Here is a 17,451-nt window from a genome sequence, read left to right on the forward strand (position 1 = left end):
CTTCAGTAATATTTTTGCATTGTGGGAAATCTAACATCAAGTTTGAAGTTTATACCTAGATAAATTGTAATATATATTTTTGATATAAAATACTAAGAGACAGGAATCTCTTTAGTTTTCAAGGAAGAGTTGCCTTTCCACGCCATTTTGAAAATTATTTATCTTTATCAAAGTAGGTAAAGAAATATTAACATAATATATTTGTTTTAATTAATTAAATTAATGAACATATTTAAGAGAAGTTATTAAGAGAATAATAATAGGCTTGATTTAAAGAAAGATATTATCAAATGCTAAGATTAAAGTCTCAGTACAATCTCAATTTTTAAGAATTTCAACAAAATATTTAAAAATTCCTGTTTAAACCAAACAAACTATTGTCAGCACTGTGTCAGACTTTATTTATGCCTTTATTCCACAGATTTCTTGATTGATAAAATGTCGTGATATCTGAAGAATGAATTAGAGTGTGTTGATGATCAGAGGAGTCAGTATTTTGGCAGAAAGACCAGCACGTATTAAGGTCCAGTGATAGGGGGAGGGATGATATGTTTTAGGAAGTGGAAAGAGACAAATGTGACTATTTTGGTAGATAAAACTCAAACCATTTAGAGCCTTTAAGTTCAAATCCAGGATTTTGATATTTATCTTAAAATTAAGAGAATATTAATATTGCTCAATCAGAGGTACTGGTATTATTGAACCAATGCAATTTTCATTTTTAAAAATTGCTCTGGCTCTAGTGAAAATGAAGAAAGAACCAGCTAAAGACAAGTGTGTCTCTAGGAGGCAATGTAAGTAGCTATACTTACCAGTGTTTGCCTTGGCTTCAGTGAGCTCATAGATCTCTTGGAGCTAACCCATAAAATAAATTTTAAAAACAGATCTGCTGTTCTAGAGACTTAGTAATTAAAATTTTAAAAAAGAGTAAAATTAGTTCTGAGATATGTTTATTTTATCATGGAGGAAAGAACTAGAACAAACTCATAGCTTTTGAACTCTTTTTATAAATGGTATGTTTTTATACAAGAGTATAAGATTGACAATATGAGTCTATTCTGCCTTGGAGACAGTTGCTTAAGTGATGTACCCATGGGATTGAGAAACACATCTCTATAGCTACACATCTTAGGTTTTTAGTCATCATTGGTTTCACATTTATTTCTTGATTTAGAGTTCTCCTGGGAAAGGGAGGGTAACTTCAATATTCATTTTGAATTAATAAAAATGATGATGATAGCAATAAAAGCAAAATGATAGATAATATTTGGTTCGTGTATAGCATAAAAGAAGCACTTCTCTAAGAAACACCATCTCAAAAATCAAAACTCTGAGGAGAAACTTTTTAATTATAATTATCCTAAGGATATAAAGAAATTCAAGCTTGGAAAGGAACACATGAGATTATACAAGAAGAAACTGAATTCAAGCCAGGGTCTGTTTGACTCCAAAACATATATTCTAAAATTATACTCCTCCTTACTGGGAAGTAAGTATGGAAGATCTGTTGTGAATAGTGAGTAAAATTGCTTTCTACTTTGCCACTGTTTGGTCAACTAGCTTTTAGAGGTATTAAGTGCAACAAACAAAGGTTATTTGAGGTAGAGGATTTTGCTGTTGTTTAGTCACTCAATCGTGTCTGACTCTTTGCAACCCCATGGACTGCAGCACACCAGGCTTCCCTGTCCATCACCATCTCCTGGAGCTTGCTCAGACTCATGTCCATTGAGTCAGTGATGCCATCCAGCCATCTCATCCTCTATTGTCCCCTTCTCCTCCTGCATTCAATCATTCTAACGAGTCGGCTCTTGGCATCATGTGGCCAAAGTATTGGAGCCTCAGCTTCAGCATCAGTCCTTCCAATGATTATTCAGGGCTGATTTCCTATAGGACTGACTAGTTTGATCTCCTTGCAGTCCAAGGGACTCTCACGAGTCTTCTCCAACACCACAGTTCAAAACCATCAATTTTTTGGTGCTCAGCCAAGAACAAGTAAAGTAGAATTTTAATGAATACTGGCATGATCATATCCTAGATCTAACACAAAGATTGCTGTTTTCAACTTCCTGTTTCAAATTAATAGAAATATTTAAAGCAATGGAGATAAATATATAAAAAAAAACTCTGTTTCTTTTCTCAGAAGAGACAAATAGGACTGTATATCTCCCTTTTGTTGATTTTCAAAATATTCTACAGAATATTTTGTTTCTCTGTAAAGAAATGAAATAATTTCACCATAATTTAATTATACTGCTTTGTTAAGCCTTCTTGGCATATTTGAAGAAGTAATAAAAATGAAGTTGCATTTGTTTTTATAGTACAATGGTGATAGGGGAATATTTTAATCTTTTTCTCTAGAGTGCATCCAAGGCATCACAATTTCTCCTCATTATAACAAGAGGAGAAAAGAGCTTGCAATGGAAGTTGAATAACCCTGTGTGAGTTTATAAAACATATTGTGAGGAGACTATGACATACGTAGTTGTGCATATGAAAGATCAATTCTGTACTCAATATTTTTAATTTTTAAAAGTAACTTATTCATGCAGACTGATTTTAGTTAGATTTAACTTTTTAAACATTGGATCCTATGACTTTATTCACATTTTTTGTTTTAATTAAAGTTCATTTAGTTTAATCTTTAATTAAATATTTATAATATATTAGTTTCAGGTGTATAGCACAGTGATTCAATATTTTTATAGATTATGCTCCATTTAAAATTAGTATAAAGTACTGGTTATTTTCCCTGTGCTGTACATTGCATCTTTGTATCATATTTATTTTGACATAGTAGTTTGTGTCTTTTAATCCCTTTAATCCCAATTACCATGCTCTTCTTCCCCTTTTTCTCCCCACTGGTAACCACTAGTTTGTCTTCTAGATCTGTGAGTCTGTTTCTGTTTTGTTGTATGCATTCATTAGTTTTACTTTTCAGATTCCACATATAAGTGATAACATACCGTATTTTTCTTCCTCAGACTTATTTCACTAAGCATAATAATCTCTCTACATTGTTGTGAATGGCAGAACTTCATTCTTTTTATAGCTGAGTAATATTCCACTGTTTATATGTATATACATACATATATATATATATACACTCATAGACACACATACAATGTAATAATGTGTATTCAAATTATATATGTATTCAAATTAACAAACTATAATTATTTTTCCAAAGATGTATTGTTTTTCATTCACATCCATCATACACTGTAACCCACCCCCCCCCAAAAAAAAGCAATGTACGTGAAATAAGAGAAAATAAATCACAAACACATAGCATGGGTAACAGGTCTTAGTTACACACAACTCAGTTTCCAGCAATATAAGGAGGCTGAAAATGTTCTTTTATAAGAATTTTCTGCTAGCAAGATTTTTAGGCAGGTGCTTGGTTGGCCTGTAAGTTTTGAGTACTTGAAACAGTTTTGTTTGCTTTTCTTTTCTTTAGCATTTAGAACAGCCATCGTTGTCCTACGAGGGACAGAGCTTCCATCATGTCCAGGAAAAATGAGGGAGGGAACCACAGAGGCAGCATGAGATCCAAGTACAACATTCAGATGGTTGGTCCAGTGTAGCTTGGGGAAGGAGGAAGGAGACGGAACTCTAGGGTTAGCCACATTCCTTCAGGGGTGTGCACCAGCCATTTTTTCATGCATCTGCACCAACGACTTGTAGGACTGCTGGGCTCTTATCAGACTGTGTTGAAATTTGTTGGCTCCACACTGCCTTTTCCTTCACTAGAGTGGCACTGATCTGCGTGATCACTTATGATTGCGTAGGCCCTGCTCCAGCCCTGCTTGGTGAGAAGTTTCATGCAGATGCAGATGGCACCTCCATCTGCAGAGGGATACTTAGGGTGCTTCCAAACCTTGGCTATTATGAATAATGCTGCCATTTTCATTGAGGTATTATTTTTTAATATATGCCAAGAACCGGGATTGCTGGGTCATAAGTTAGTTCCATTTTTAGTTTTTTGAGCAGCTTCCGCACTGCTCTCAACAGTGGCTACGCCAGTTAGTATTACCACCAACAATGGACTGAGTGCCTTTTCTCCACATCCTTGCCAACAATGCTTATCTGTAGACTTTTTTTTTTCCCCCACCGAGGGAGTCTATTGGTTTAAAATGAGTTGCCTATGTGGTAATAAAACAGTCTGTAGGGGAAGAGGGTGGGGAAGGCACAGGGAACATGGCCCATGTCCTCTGTTAAGAAGGCATGTCCCCATTTTTGGCATCTCTAGTTGGGCAGGGCTGGCATCCTCAGAGATCGCAGAGAAGATAAGCGGGGTGGGAGAGGGAGAATGGGGGAGCTCAGAGAGAGACACACACAGAGAGAAACAGAATAGTTGTGTGTGTGTGTGTGTGTGAGAGAGAGAGAGAGAGAGAGAGGAAAGGAGAGGAGAGGAAAAATCTCAAAAATAGGACTCTGGGTGTGTTTCTGTTTGAGAGAAAAAGGAGGGAAAAAGTATGAAAAAATGAAAAAAGGAGTGGGGAGACAGACCCTACTCTCCCCTTAGGGGACTGGTTAGACTTTTCGATTTTAGTTATTCTAACAGACATGAGATGAAATCTCATTTTGGTTTTGATTTTTATTTTTCTAATAATTATTGATGTTGAGCTTTTCATGTGTCCATTAGCTCTCTATAAGTCTTTGGAAAAATGTCTATTCAGGTCTTCTGCCCATTTTTGAGTCAAATCATCGTTTTTGTTTTCTTGTTGAGTTGTATGTTGTTGTTATTGTTCAGTAGCTCAGTCGTGCTTGGCTCTTTGTGACCCCATGGACTGCAGCATGCCAAGCTTCCTTGTCTTTCACCATCTCCTGGAGCTCGGTCAAATGCATATCTGAGTTGGTGATGCCATCCTACTATCTCATCCTTGTTCACCCCCATCTTCTCTTGCCTTCAATCTTTCCCAGTAGTGTGGTCTTTTCTAAGGAGTCAGTTCTTGGCAACAAGTGGCCAAAATATTGGAGCTTCCACTTCAGCATCAGTCTTCCAATGAATATTCAGGTTGATTTCCTTTAGGATTGACTGGTTTGATCTCCTTGCAATCCAAGGGACTCTCAAGAGTCTTCTCCAACACCACAGTTCAAAAGCATCAATTCTTCAGTGCTCAGCCTTCTTTATGATCTAATTCTCACATCCATTCATGACTACTGGAAAAATGATAGCTATGATTGTTTGGATCTTTGTTGGCAAAGTAATGTCTCTGGTTTTTAATATGCTGTCTAGGTTGGTCATAGCTTTTCTTCCAAGGAGCAAGTGTCTTTTAATTTCACGGCTGCAGTCACCATCTGCAGTGATTTTGGAACCCAAGAAAATAAAGTATGTCACTGTTTCCCCATCTGTTTGTCATGAAGTGATGGGATTGGATGCCATGATCTTTGTTTTTTGAATGTTGAGTTTTAAGCCGGCTTTTTCACTCTCTTCTTTTACTTTCTTCAAGAGGCTCTGTAGTTTCCCTTCATTTTCTGCCATAAGGGTTGTAGGAGTTGTTTATATATTTTGGATATTAATGCTTAATCTGACATATCATTTGCAGATATTTTCTCCCATATTCAGTAGGTTGTCTTTTGGTTTTGTAGATGGTTTCCTTTGTTGTGCAAAAGCTTTTAAATTTAGTTAGATCACATTTAAAAATTTTCGCTTTTCTTTCTTTTGCCTTAGGAATAGATATGTTCTGCCTGTGTTCTCTTCTAGAATTTTTATGGTTCCCTGTATTACATTTAGGTCTTTAATCCATTTTATTTCTGTATATGGTATGAGGAAATGTTCAAAATTTTATATGTAGCAGCCCAATTTCCCAAGAACTGGGAGATTTAACTTTTTTTTCCCTCTCTTTCTGTAATGCTACTCTCTGTCTTTAGTTAAAAGTTAGGTTTTACATGAAAAGTAAAAAAAAACAAATCTGAATATATCTTTTTAACTTTCCCACAAAAAGTCTCCTCAGATTAAAGGTGTTAATGCCATCCCTTCTCTTTTTAATGATAGGTTCTGACCACTGAAAATGTCTAACCTATATTCACAATATTTTTTAAGTTATGGAGTTAATGTGCAGGATAATGGCATGGCTTATTTAAAGTTTGCAAAGGGAGTACATTCCTGTCACTGTATGTTAGTTTTGTATAATACCTAGCATTTTAACATCCTAGTACATCCACTGTCCATGATATGAAGACATAAAGTTCTATTTTCTCTACTCACATATTCTTAAAGCACTCTGAAAAGAAAAATAGCATGCTAAAAGTGTTTTGTTCTTTGTGGCACTACTCAGGTTTAGGTTAAACCCAAATCTTCATAATTTCCTCCATGGTTTGACAATTCTCTCTGCTTAGTGCAAACCCATTAAAGTTTCTCTAAAAGAGAAAGGCTAGATTTGGGAAAGTAGAAGGCTGCAAAGGACAGTGAAATGAACAATGCTAACCTCAGTTTGTTAATTGAGGTCATTGGTTAGCTTTAGAGAATCCTGTATGCACAATTAAGCAAGCATTTCACACGGGTCTTCCTCATGAACTGGTTTTGAGCTATTCAGCTGAACAGAAAATTGATAGGCATGGTAAACATGCTCTAGTTGCCTAATTAGCTCAGGTAGTACAATTACTGGTGTTCAATATCTATCAACAAAGCAAAGGTGCTTTAAATGTCATATAAACACTGGAAATAAAAATAAAGCACAAAGGGATTTCACACAACCAGCCATCTGAATGAAAGTCGACTTCTTGCTAATCCTGTCTTGTAATGTAGAAAGCTCAACTTAGAGAAAGAAAGACAAAAAAGAAAAGAAAAAAAAAACTTGTTTGATTTAAAATTGCCATTTCTGAGAGTTAGAGAGTCATTTAAGACAGTGTTTACAAGCTTTATAAAACCTCACATTAATTTGGAATAATAAAATAATTGGTTAAATAAGTCAAACTAAATGATACCAGCAGAAACTCTCCCATTCTATAGTCTCCCTCCCCATGCAGAATGAGCCACATGCGGAATGAGCCCCATGCAGAAGAGCTTAAGAATTCTATCTTACAGAATGCAGTCCTATAAGTGAAAACATGTCAGTGTATTAGACTGAGTTAAGTTCAGATATAAATTTTCAGGATGTTTTTGTCTTCTAATATCATTTTGCAAGTTCTTATATATAGCCTTCCTATTATGCCTACCATTTATCCATTTGATTACTGAACTAGTACTTAATAAGCAACCACTTTGTGCTAGGACTATGGAAGCATATACTTGAAATGGTTGAAATGCTTTGCACACAGAATGTCTCAGGGTAGTGGACAGACTGTAATTGACGGTCCAGATGAACTTTTCCCTTACTCAGATGGACATCCCCACCTCCCTCACTCCTAGGAGAACCTCTCTCCAAACAGCCTTCTGACTCAGGGAAACCCGGGTCTACCCGCAGCTCCAGCTGGTGAGTGTGTATGTGTCGTGTGCTTGGTCGCTTCAGTCGTATCTGACTCTTTGCAGTCCTATGGACTGTAGTCTGCCAGGATCCTTGGTCCAGTCTATGGGATTCTCAAGGGAAGTTCCAGCCCCCTTCCAAGGGATTAACTTAGTAAAGAGCTTCTCACCCATTGGCTGACTGAGTTATCCTTAGAGATCTGCTGGAGATTTTGAGAAAGGCATTCTTACCTTTACATTTTTATGAGAGAGTCTCTAGGACTCTTTTCCTTTGGATTCTGTAAATACAAAATGTTGACACAGAAAATCAGTCATTTTTCACATGAAGGAAACAGCCAGAAGAGGAAGGAATCACAGAGAGGAAGGCACATTCAAGGCGACAGCAGTTCTGACCTTCAGAAAACCCACTCTACCTCTGACTTTTATTACTTTTGTGGCAGTATGTATTGCTTTCACTGGTACTTAGAGTCACAGTACTTTAGTCTATAAATGAGAGAAATCCTTTTATCAAAAAATCATTCAGAACCATTTTGTTTTATTTCTTATTGTTTTCTCTTCTTTTGTCACAATTTATCACCAAAAATTTTTAACAAGTCAAGACTATCTGTTTATTGGTATATTATACAAAGGAATTTCTTGATTCTTTAATAATATAATGCATGCTTATAGTTTATAAACCAAATAGTGCTAAAATGCTTGTGCATATTGTTAGATGCAATATCTAAGCTGTAAGAATGCCAATTGATTTTTTTGAGGACTCCTACTTCTGGTATTGTCTGGATGTTCTCTATTTCCTCCCTTTTTCTGTTTCACATTTTTCTCTTAACTGGAGACTCCTATCAAACAGCTGATGATTCTTGGCTGTTTGTTAATACACTGAGATAATTAAAAGCCTTAAAAAGCTTTACTTTCATCAAGTAACTTTTGATTTCCTTATTTCCTTCCTACAAGTTTCTACAACCTAACCTCCTTACCTGGCTTCTCCTCTTGTATATGAAATTCAAATTCCATTCTCTCTTGGAATACTCCATCTTCAGAGAATTCCCTGAGCAATTTATTGAAAGCGCTACTCCCCATCAGCCACTCATTAACTCTTATAATCAGTGCTACAAAGCACTGATTTTTATTTTAAATTATATTATACAACTCTTGTTGTTGTGCAGTCACTCCGTTGTGTCTGACTCTGTGACCCCAGGGACTGCAACACTCCAGGCTTCCCTGTCCTTCACTATCTCCTGGCGTTTGCTTGAACTCATGCCCATTGAGTTGATGATGCCATCCAACCATCTCATCCTCTTTTACCCTCTTCTCCTCTCGCTCTCAATCTTTTCCAGCATCAGGGTATTCTCTAATGAGTTGGCTCTTTGGATCAGTTGGCCAAAGTATTGGCACTTCAGCTTCAGCATCAGTCCTCCCAATGAATATTCAGGGTTGATTTCCTTTAGGATTGCATTGGTTTATGGTCTGTCCCTTCTTCCTTGTGCCTAAGCTCCATGAGGGTGCAGATGAAGTCCTGTTTAAATCTGTAGTGCCATATAACATGGTGCCTAGCACATAATAGAGTCTCATTAAACATTCATTAGGTAAATGTGTTACCCTTAAATTAGTCCTAAATTCAATGTGCCTATTCTTAAAGGCATATTGTTCTTTATTAAACTTTTTTGGGGGAAGGAGGAGGGGGATTCCAAAATAGGTAGAAAGATTGTTTCAGAAGTCCAGAGAAGTCGCTATTTTTTAAGATCGCTTAAATTATATATTCAATATATGCATGGCAGTTGATGCTAACCATTGTACCAAAAAGCACAAGGAAAGTCTAGCATTTTTGTAAACTAATTTCAGTTCAAGTATATTTAGCTTTAGGACTTAGATGATTGAGAAACAAATAATTTCCCACTAAAAAACAGCGATGGGTTCAGTGAATCTGTCATTCTGTCAGATAAAGGTCTAAGGGACCCTCCTTGATTTACTCTAGAGAATTTTTTAAAGTAGTTCCTTTGGAAAAGTGTTCATTCTGCTTAAAGCTATACTTGGTAAATGATACTCAAGACACTTTAAACTCATCTATTATTCCATGTGTTAATAGACACATCACTAAGAGAGGAAAGAGCACCATTGTAAAGAAATATTGGAAAGTGCACATTCTGCATATTAGGAAATTTTACTAATGAGGGAAAGATGAGCACTGAAAGCCTTTGTTATTGCTCTTCTCTTCTGTATGAATTCAGATATTAGACTTAAACTAAATGCAGCAAATATTTATTGACTTTATATGAAAGGTGTTATTGAATTTAGATACTGAAGGTAAATAGATAATATGGGGAAACTTTCTTCAAAGGATGAACTCAATGTAAGCAAATACTTATAACACAAGTAGCAAAATAGTTTGTGCAAAATAATATGGAATGGAGGGAAAAAGAAGGAACAAAAATCTCTAGATTGGAGGATATGTGATGAAGGACTTTCTAGAAAATCTAAAGTAAACTGAATGCTTGCTGGGGCTTTAGGGACCATAGGGAGTAATTCAGATCAGACTGTTCTAATTTTGGTAGAGTTTTAATGGCCTTGAAAATCTGAGGGGTGAGTGTGCTGGGAACCACAGGGGTTGTAGAACAGAACAGTGTGTGTGACTGTGTGCACATGTGTATGTTGTTGTGTGTTATGGATAGAGAGAACCACTTTAGTGACATTTATGCAAAAGATGTCTCAGTTATATTTTAAAATGGCTGAAAGTGTATAAAGTTTGAATCAAATTGAGGTTTGATTTTGGCTATTCTGTAATTCAGGCTTATATAGCAGGAATCTAAGAAGTTGTTCTAATATAGTAATAGTACTCCTATGCTTTAAATAATCAACAGGGTTGAAATGTCTCTATAGTTTATATATTTTTAAATAGAAAAACAGGATCCTCAGTAAGCAACCCGAACTATTTGTGACACAGATACTTATCTTCCTTGATTATATTTTCTATAAAAGAGAGGTTTACAGAATTAAAAAAGAAAAGATGCAAAGTGGCAGCAATTATTTTGTCTTTGAGGTAAGGGAGGGGAGACAGGAGTCATATCCATGTCACTTTATATAATTGCAGTAGTAAATTTTTCCATATTGGTCTTCATTCCTTTGTCTCCTTTAACTTTGGAACATGTTAGATTTTACTTCTCTGTGCCTTATAAGGCATAACATTTATTAGCTGGATATTATGCATTGTTGTTACCATTAATTACTTTGATGCTAAATCAGGATAATAATAATCTGTTTCTGATAAATTAAAAGTTGCTTTGTTTTATGAAGTCTGACTTGTCAAGAGAAAAATTTTTTTTTCCTATGCTTAAAGAAAGCAAACCTCTAAACTGAGAATAATCTAATATTTAAGCAAGGCAAATGCACTAAAATATTATTTTTTGTCTCAGTTCAATAGCTTAGATTACAAAGAGCTTAATTTTTACAATAAGGTGAAATAATTTATTTTGCACTAACTATATATTTGGGCTTCCCAGGTGGCACTAGTGGTCAAGAACCCACATACTAATGCAGGAGACCTAAGAGCATGGGTTCAATCCCTGGGTTGGGAAGATCTCTTGGAGAAGGTCATGGCAACCCACTCCAGTATTCTTGCCTGGAGAATCCCATGGAGAGAGGAGCCTGGCAGCCTACAGTTCATAAGGTCACAAAGAGTTGGACAAAACTGAAGCAACTTAGCATGCATGCAGCTATATATTTAGGTATGTCAACTGCCCATAGCTTGTGAAATAGTAATATCCCCATGAGATAAGAGAAAATGACACGGAAGATGAATGTGTCAGTTATATATTACTTGGATTATATAGTTTAAAAGTTATATCCTTTATTTTTTGTTATTGGTAGGTTAGGACAAGATTTTAACTTTAGCCTTCAAGGGATTTAATTTTGAAGATACAAAAAAAGGAAAAGAAAACTATAGGTTTCTGTGAGTATGTATCATTTTGAGAGCTGTCAGACTTCTCTGAAAAGGAAATTAATAATTCATGAAAAATAGAAAACTCTCTCATCCATGGGTGTTTGGTTTCAGAAGTGTAGACTGAGGTGGAAGACCAAAAAGTCTATGGAAATATACAGTTACAGGCAGCCTTCCTGCTTATCTGGTCACTAACCTGCAGCCCTGAAAAAGACAGGTTTCCTCTCTGCCAGTAATAGGAGATGAAAACCCAAAAGGCAAAGAGTTTGTATGATAAATAAAGACATGACATTTAAAACTGTTTCTACTTGTGGGAAGAAATTTTGCCTCATTAAAGGTTAAGTGCCCCTTAAGACTTGGTATCTCTTAAGTCTGTATATTTTTCTAAACTACAATAGTGGGTTATAAAAATTCTATTGGTTTTATACAACTACCATTTACAACTACCATTTCTTTCATCTCTTTGTTATTCTCATGGTGAAACATTTAAATAATATTTAAAAAATAAGAAAATATCAGTTCAGTTCTGTTCAGTTGTTCAGACATGTCTGACTGTTTGCAACCCCATGGACTGTAGCATGCCAGGCTTCCCTGTCCATCACCAACTCCTGGAACTTGCTCAAACACATGTCTATTGAATTGGTGATGCTGTACAACCATCTCATCCTCTGTCATCCCCTTCTCCTCCTGCCTTCAGTCTTTCCCAGCATCACGGTCTTTTCAAATGAGTCAGTTCTTAGCCTCAGGTGACCAAAGTATTGGAGCTTCGCTTCAGCATCAGTCCTTCCAATGAATATTCAGGACTGAGTTCCTTTAGGACGGACTGGTTGGATCTCCTTGTGGCCCAAGGGACTCCCGAGAGTCTTCTCCAACACAACAGTTTGAAAACATTAATTCTTCGGTGCTCTGCTTTCTTTATGGTCCAACTCTCACATCCGTACATGAGTACTGGAAAAACGTTAGCTTTGACTATATGGACATTTGTTGGCAAAGTACTGTCTCTGCTTTTTAATATGCTGTCTTGGTTGGTCATAGCTTTTCTTCCAAGGAGCATGGGTCTTTTAATTTCATGGCTGCAGTCACCATCTGCAGTGATCTTGGAGCCCAAGAAAATAAAGTATGTTACTGTTTCCATTGTTTCCCCATCTATTTGCCATGAAGTGATGCCATGATCTTAGTTTTCTGAATGTTGAGTTTTAAGCCAGCTTTTTCACTGTCCTCTCTCACTTTTATCAAGAGGTTCTTTAGTTCCTCCTCACTTTCTACCGTAAAGGTGGTGTCATCTGCGTATCTGAGCTTATTAATATTTCTCCCAGCAATCTTGATTCCTGCTTGTGCTTCATTCAACCTGGCATTTCGCATAATGTACTCTGCATATAAGTTAAATAAACAGGATGACAGTATACAGACTCCAAAACACATTATACACTCTGGTATGTTCTGTGCTTAGTAGCCCATTCATGTCTAACTCTTTGCGATCCCATGATCTGTAATCTGCCAGGCTCCTCTATCTATGGGGATTCTTCACATAAGAATACTGGAGTGGGTTGTCATGCCCTCCTCCAGGGGGTCTTCCCAACCCAGGGATTGAACCCAGGTCTCCCACACTGCATGCAGGTTATTTACTGATTGAGCCATCAGGGAAACCCAAGAACACTGGGATGGATAACTTATCCCTTCTCCAGGGGATCTTCCCAATCCAGGAATCGAACTGGGGTCTCCTGCATTGCAGGTGTATTCTTTACCAGCTGAACTACCAGGGGTGGTACGACTCTGGTATAAACCCCAATAATATTTGTAAAAGTTCATATTTCATAGATTGCCTATGAATGCACATGTATACCACATCATATTATCATCTACTTTATGGCTATAATCTATTTTGTAAATTTTAAAGATTTTCATTTCTTTGAACTTTCTCCCAAACTCCTAAGTTAATAATCTCTTTTTTTATTATTATTTTTTCATTTTTTTTATTAGTTGGAGGCTAATTACTTTACAATATTGTAGTAGTTTATGTCATACATTGACATGAATCAGCCATGGAGTTATATGTATTCCCCATCCCGATCCCCCATCCCGCCTCCCTCACCACCCGATCCCTCTGGGTCTTCCCAGTGCACCAGGTCAGAGCACTTGTCTCATGCATCCAACCTGGGCTGGTGATCTGTTTCAACCTAGATAATATACATGTTTTGATGCTGTTCTTTCGAAACATCCCACCCTCGCCTTCTCCCACAGAGTCCAAAAGTCTGTTCTGTACATCTGTGTCTCTTTTTCTGTTTTGCATATAGGGTTATCGTTACCATCTTTCTAAATTCCATATATATATGTGTTAGTATACTGTAATGGTCTTTATCTTTCTGGCTTACTTCACTCTGTATAATGGGCTCCAGTTTCATCCATCTCATTAGAACTGATTCAAATGAATTCTTTTTAATGACTGAGTAATATTCCATGGTATATGTACCACAGCTTCCTCATCCATTCGTCTGCTGATGGACATCTACGTTGCTTCCATGTCCTGGCTATTATAAACAGTGCTGCGATGAACACTGGGGTGCACGTGTCTCTTTCAGATCTGGTTTTCTCGGTGTGTATGCCCAGAAGTGGGATTGCTGGGTCATATGGCTGTTCTATTTCCAGTTTTTTAAGAAATCTCCACACTGTTTTCCATAATGGCTGTACTAGTTTGCATTCCCACCAACAATGTAAGAGGGTTCCCTTTTCTCCACACCCTCTCCAGCATTTATTGCTTGTAGACTTTTGGATAGCAGCCATCCTGACTGGCTTGTAATGGTACCTCTTTGTGGTTTTGATTTGCATTTCTCTGATAATGAGTGATGTTGAGCATCTTTTCATGTGTTTGTTAGTCATCTGTATGTCTTCCTTGGAGAAATGTCTGTTTAGTTCTTTGGCCCATTTTTTGATTGGATCATTTATTTTTCTGAAATTGAGCTGGAGGAGTTGCTTGTATATTTTTGAGATTAATCCTTTGTCTGTTGCTTTGTTTGCTATTATTTTCTCCCAATCTGAGGGCTGTCTTTTCACCTTGCTTATAGTTTCCTTTGTTGTGCAAAAGCTTTTAAGTTTCATTAGGTCCCATTTGTTTATTTTTGCTTTTGTTTCTAAAATTCTGGGATGTGGGTCATAGAGGATCCTGCTGTGATTTATGTCGGAGAGTGTTTTGCCTATGTTCTCCTCTAGGAGTTTTATAGTTTCTGGTCTTACATTTAGATCTTTAATCCATTTTGAGTTTATTTTTGTGTATGGTGTTAGAAAGTGTTCTAGTTTCATTCTTTTACAGGTGGTTGACCAGTTTTCCCAGCACCACTTGTTAAAGAGGTTGTCTTTTTTCCATTGTATATCCTTGCCTCCTTTGTCGAAGATAAGGTGACCATAGGTTCGTGGATTTATAATAATCTCTTATAAAATCTTTCATAGCCTTCTCTAGTTCCCTATCATAAAGATCATAGAAAATTTTGGTCATTTTATACTATGCGAGGTCACATTACATACACTGCTTCCTTGATTTCTGGCTTCAGTCACACATCTTAAATCAACTGATATAAAACTAACTGATTTTATTTAATGATATTGCTGAACCTCAATTTGTCCAACCATTCTACAGTTGATGAGTATATGCTTAACTGCTAATATTGCATAACTGTCCAGAAGATACTGCAATAGATCTTCTGCAGCAAATATCATAATGTGTATGTACTTATAATTCTGTGGAAGAGATCTGATATTTTTAATTGAAACATATATTATCAGTTTGCTCTCCAAAAAGACTATATTTCCAAAAAACAATCTATGAAATATATGCTAAAATTTTTTATTACTTCCAATTCTTTCATACTTCAATCAGGAATCCTGCAATTTTTACAGCTTTAAATGATCAATTCTTTGATATATCATTAAATTAGATATGATTTTTTGTCTTGGACTGGCTTTGGTATGTGATGTCGACTTGAAACTCATTTCTTCATCAAAAAAATAAGCATACTTTTTCTTTTCCCTTTTTGGAAGTTTTTAGATGTTGTTGTTATTTTTTTAATGGCTTTTTTTTCAATGTTTAACCTCCTTGACTCCCTGTGATCCCATTTCATTTGTAATATAAGAAATGTTAGCTGTGAGATAATATTTTCCTTAAAACTTCAACTTAAGAGTATTAATCTTTTCAAATCCAAGAATGGAATATTCCATGATGATCTAGATAATCTGAGCCTTGTAGATCACATTGTCTTCCCATCCATCTTTAGTTTTATTCTAGCTCTCTGCATCTCCAGTCCTGATTTACTTCTGAGCTCAGGGTTTTCATAGCAAACACAGCAACCCAACTTTGCACATTTATTTTAATATTGTAGCTTCCCTGAAACTGTTTCCCGGGTGGCTCAGATGTTAAAGAATCCACCTGCAATGTGGGAGACCTGGGTTTGATCTCTGGGTTGGGAAGATTCCCTGGAGAAAGGTACAGCAACCCACTCTAGTATTCTTGCATGGAGAATTCCATGGACAGAGGAACCTGGCAGGTTAGTCTATGGAGACACAGAGTCTGACACGACTGAGCGACTTTCATTTATTCACTCATTCATTGATGGAAGGTAAACTTGATGTTAACTTGTACTTGGAATTCTTTCCCTTTGTTAATATCTAATCAAAATTGTGCTCCATTTATATTTAACATAAAGTCCACACTTCTCCCCAACCCTGTAACAGTCTTGCTTCTTTCTTTTTTTAGCACAAGAAAACTACTTTTGCTGGTAATTCTTCCTTGTCCAGGTAAGAAATAAATTCAATTTGTGTTCTTCAGATGAGTGCGAATTATGATTACTTTGAAGAAAGATAATAATCTTAAAAGTAGCCCCCTACTCTAAAATCCCATTGGCCTTTTGGAATTCTAAAAAGTTATCAAGATTTCCAGCTGTTTTCAGAACCATATTGTTTAAATATATTACTTTTTAATTTTCTTGAGCAAAATTTTGAAATGGACACAGTACAATTTTAGTAAAGACTTTGTATTTCGTTCTGTCTTTCCCTTTTCTCCTATTGACACTTTTACTGCTCACACTGTCTCTATCAGCTCTGTTCACATCCTCAAATATATCAAAATGTTTCCATAAACTTGCCTTCTTTTCCCATAAGCTCAACTCCTCCAAGCTCTGTGCTCTCCAAAATAGATCTCCATCCAGTTCACTGCTCCAGTCAAGCGATTGAAGGCAGCACAAAAGAATCTGACAAACATTCCAACCAGGACATATCAAAGAAACAAGGATAAATGCCAGAAATGTCAAATGACTACAAAGGAAATACCCTATGGAAATTAAAGGTCAAATGACTGACTCTGAATATCAAACAAAAATTCATATGCTTTTTCATGTTGAGTAAAATGTGGTTATTTGCACAGAGATCATTATTTGTGTGTGTGTGTGTGTGTGTGTGTGTGTGTGTATGAGGAAGCCTGTGTAAAGTGGCTTAAAATATATTTATATTGTTTAGAGAATTTCACTCTTCAAAAGAAAGGCTGTCTACTCCCTTAAACATCATGATTATACAGTGGAAAGAGGAGAGCTGGATCATTAGGCTATAAGTCAGCTATGGACACAGATTTATTTTCATGGCATTTTGAGGGGAAGAGAATTCATTCAACTCCTTGTGAGAGGGAGATATAACACAGCTAGCTAAGAAAAGCTGAGTAGGGTGGGAGTGCATGGAATAGAAAAGGGTAATACAAAATACTAAAAAAATAATTATGCTCTCTTTCATCTGTAAGGCTGGAGTAAAATGTCATTAATTTCCTCCGATCAGAGGTAAAAAGATACATTAAATTTTGGAGGCCACAAATGGTTTTCATTGTTTCCTGGAGTGAAATCTATTTTGCTGTGTTTGAAGAAGCCAATGTTTGTCACTGTATTTCCCAGTGAGGTAAAGTGGTAAATTGTAGATGTGGATGACTATTAGAAAACCAGGGTTAAGAGTCTAGCTCTGTTACAGATTGTGTGATCTTGAGTATAGATAATTGCTCTGTGCTTCTATTTCCTCAAAAATGAAATAGTTGCATTGCTGCAGTTATTGCTACTGCTTCCCTTACTGTGTTGTTCAAAAGTAT

The 17,451-nt window shown here is 36.3% G+C and overlaps 1 long non-coding RNA gene across 3 annotated transcripts in view; it reads left to right on the plus strand.

Annotated features, from left to right (window-relative positions):
* Positions 1-16,699, plus strand: part of LOC110152189 (uncharacterized) — a 48,179-nt gene extending 31,480 nt beyond the window's left edge. For all 3 annotated transcript variants that reach the window (XR_002318296.2, XR_002318297.2, XR_011482567.1), the window contains 2 exons: positions 16,084-16,124; positions 16,488-16,699. This is a non-coding gene — a long non-coding RNA (uncharacterized lncRNA). The remainder of the gene's footprint in view (positions 1-16,083; positions 16,125-16,487) is intronic.
* Positions 16,700-17,451: the final 752 nt, after the last annotated feature.

Source organism: Odocoileus virginianus, chromosome 21 (genome assembly GCF_023699985.2).
Source record: "Odocoileus virginianus isolate 20LAN1187 ecotype Illinois chromosome 21, Ovbor_1.2, whole genome shotgun sequence".
Lineage (NCBI taxonomy): Eukaryota > Metazoa > Chordata > Mammalia > Artiodactyla > Cervidae > Odocoileus > Odocoileus virginianus.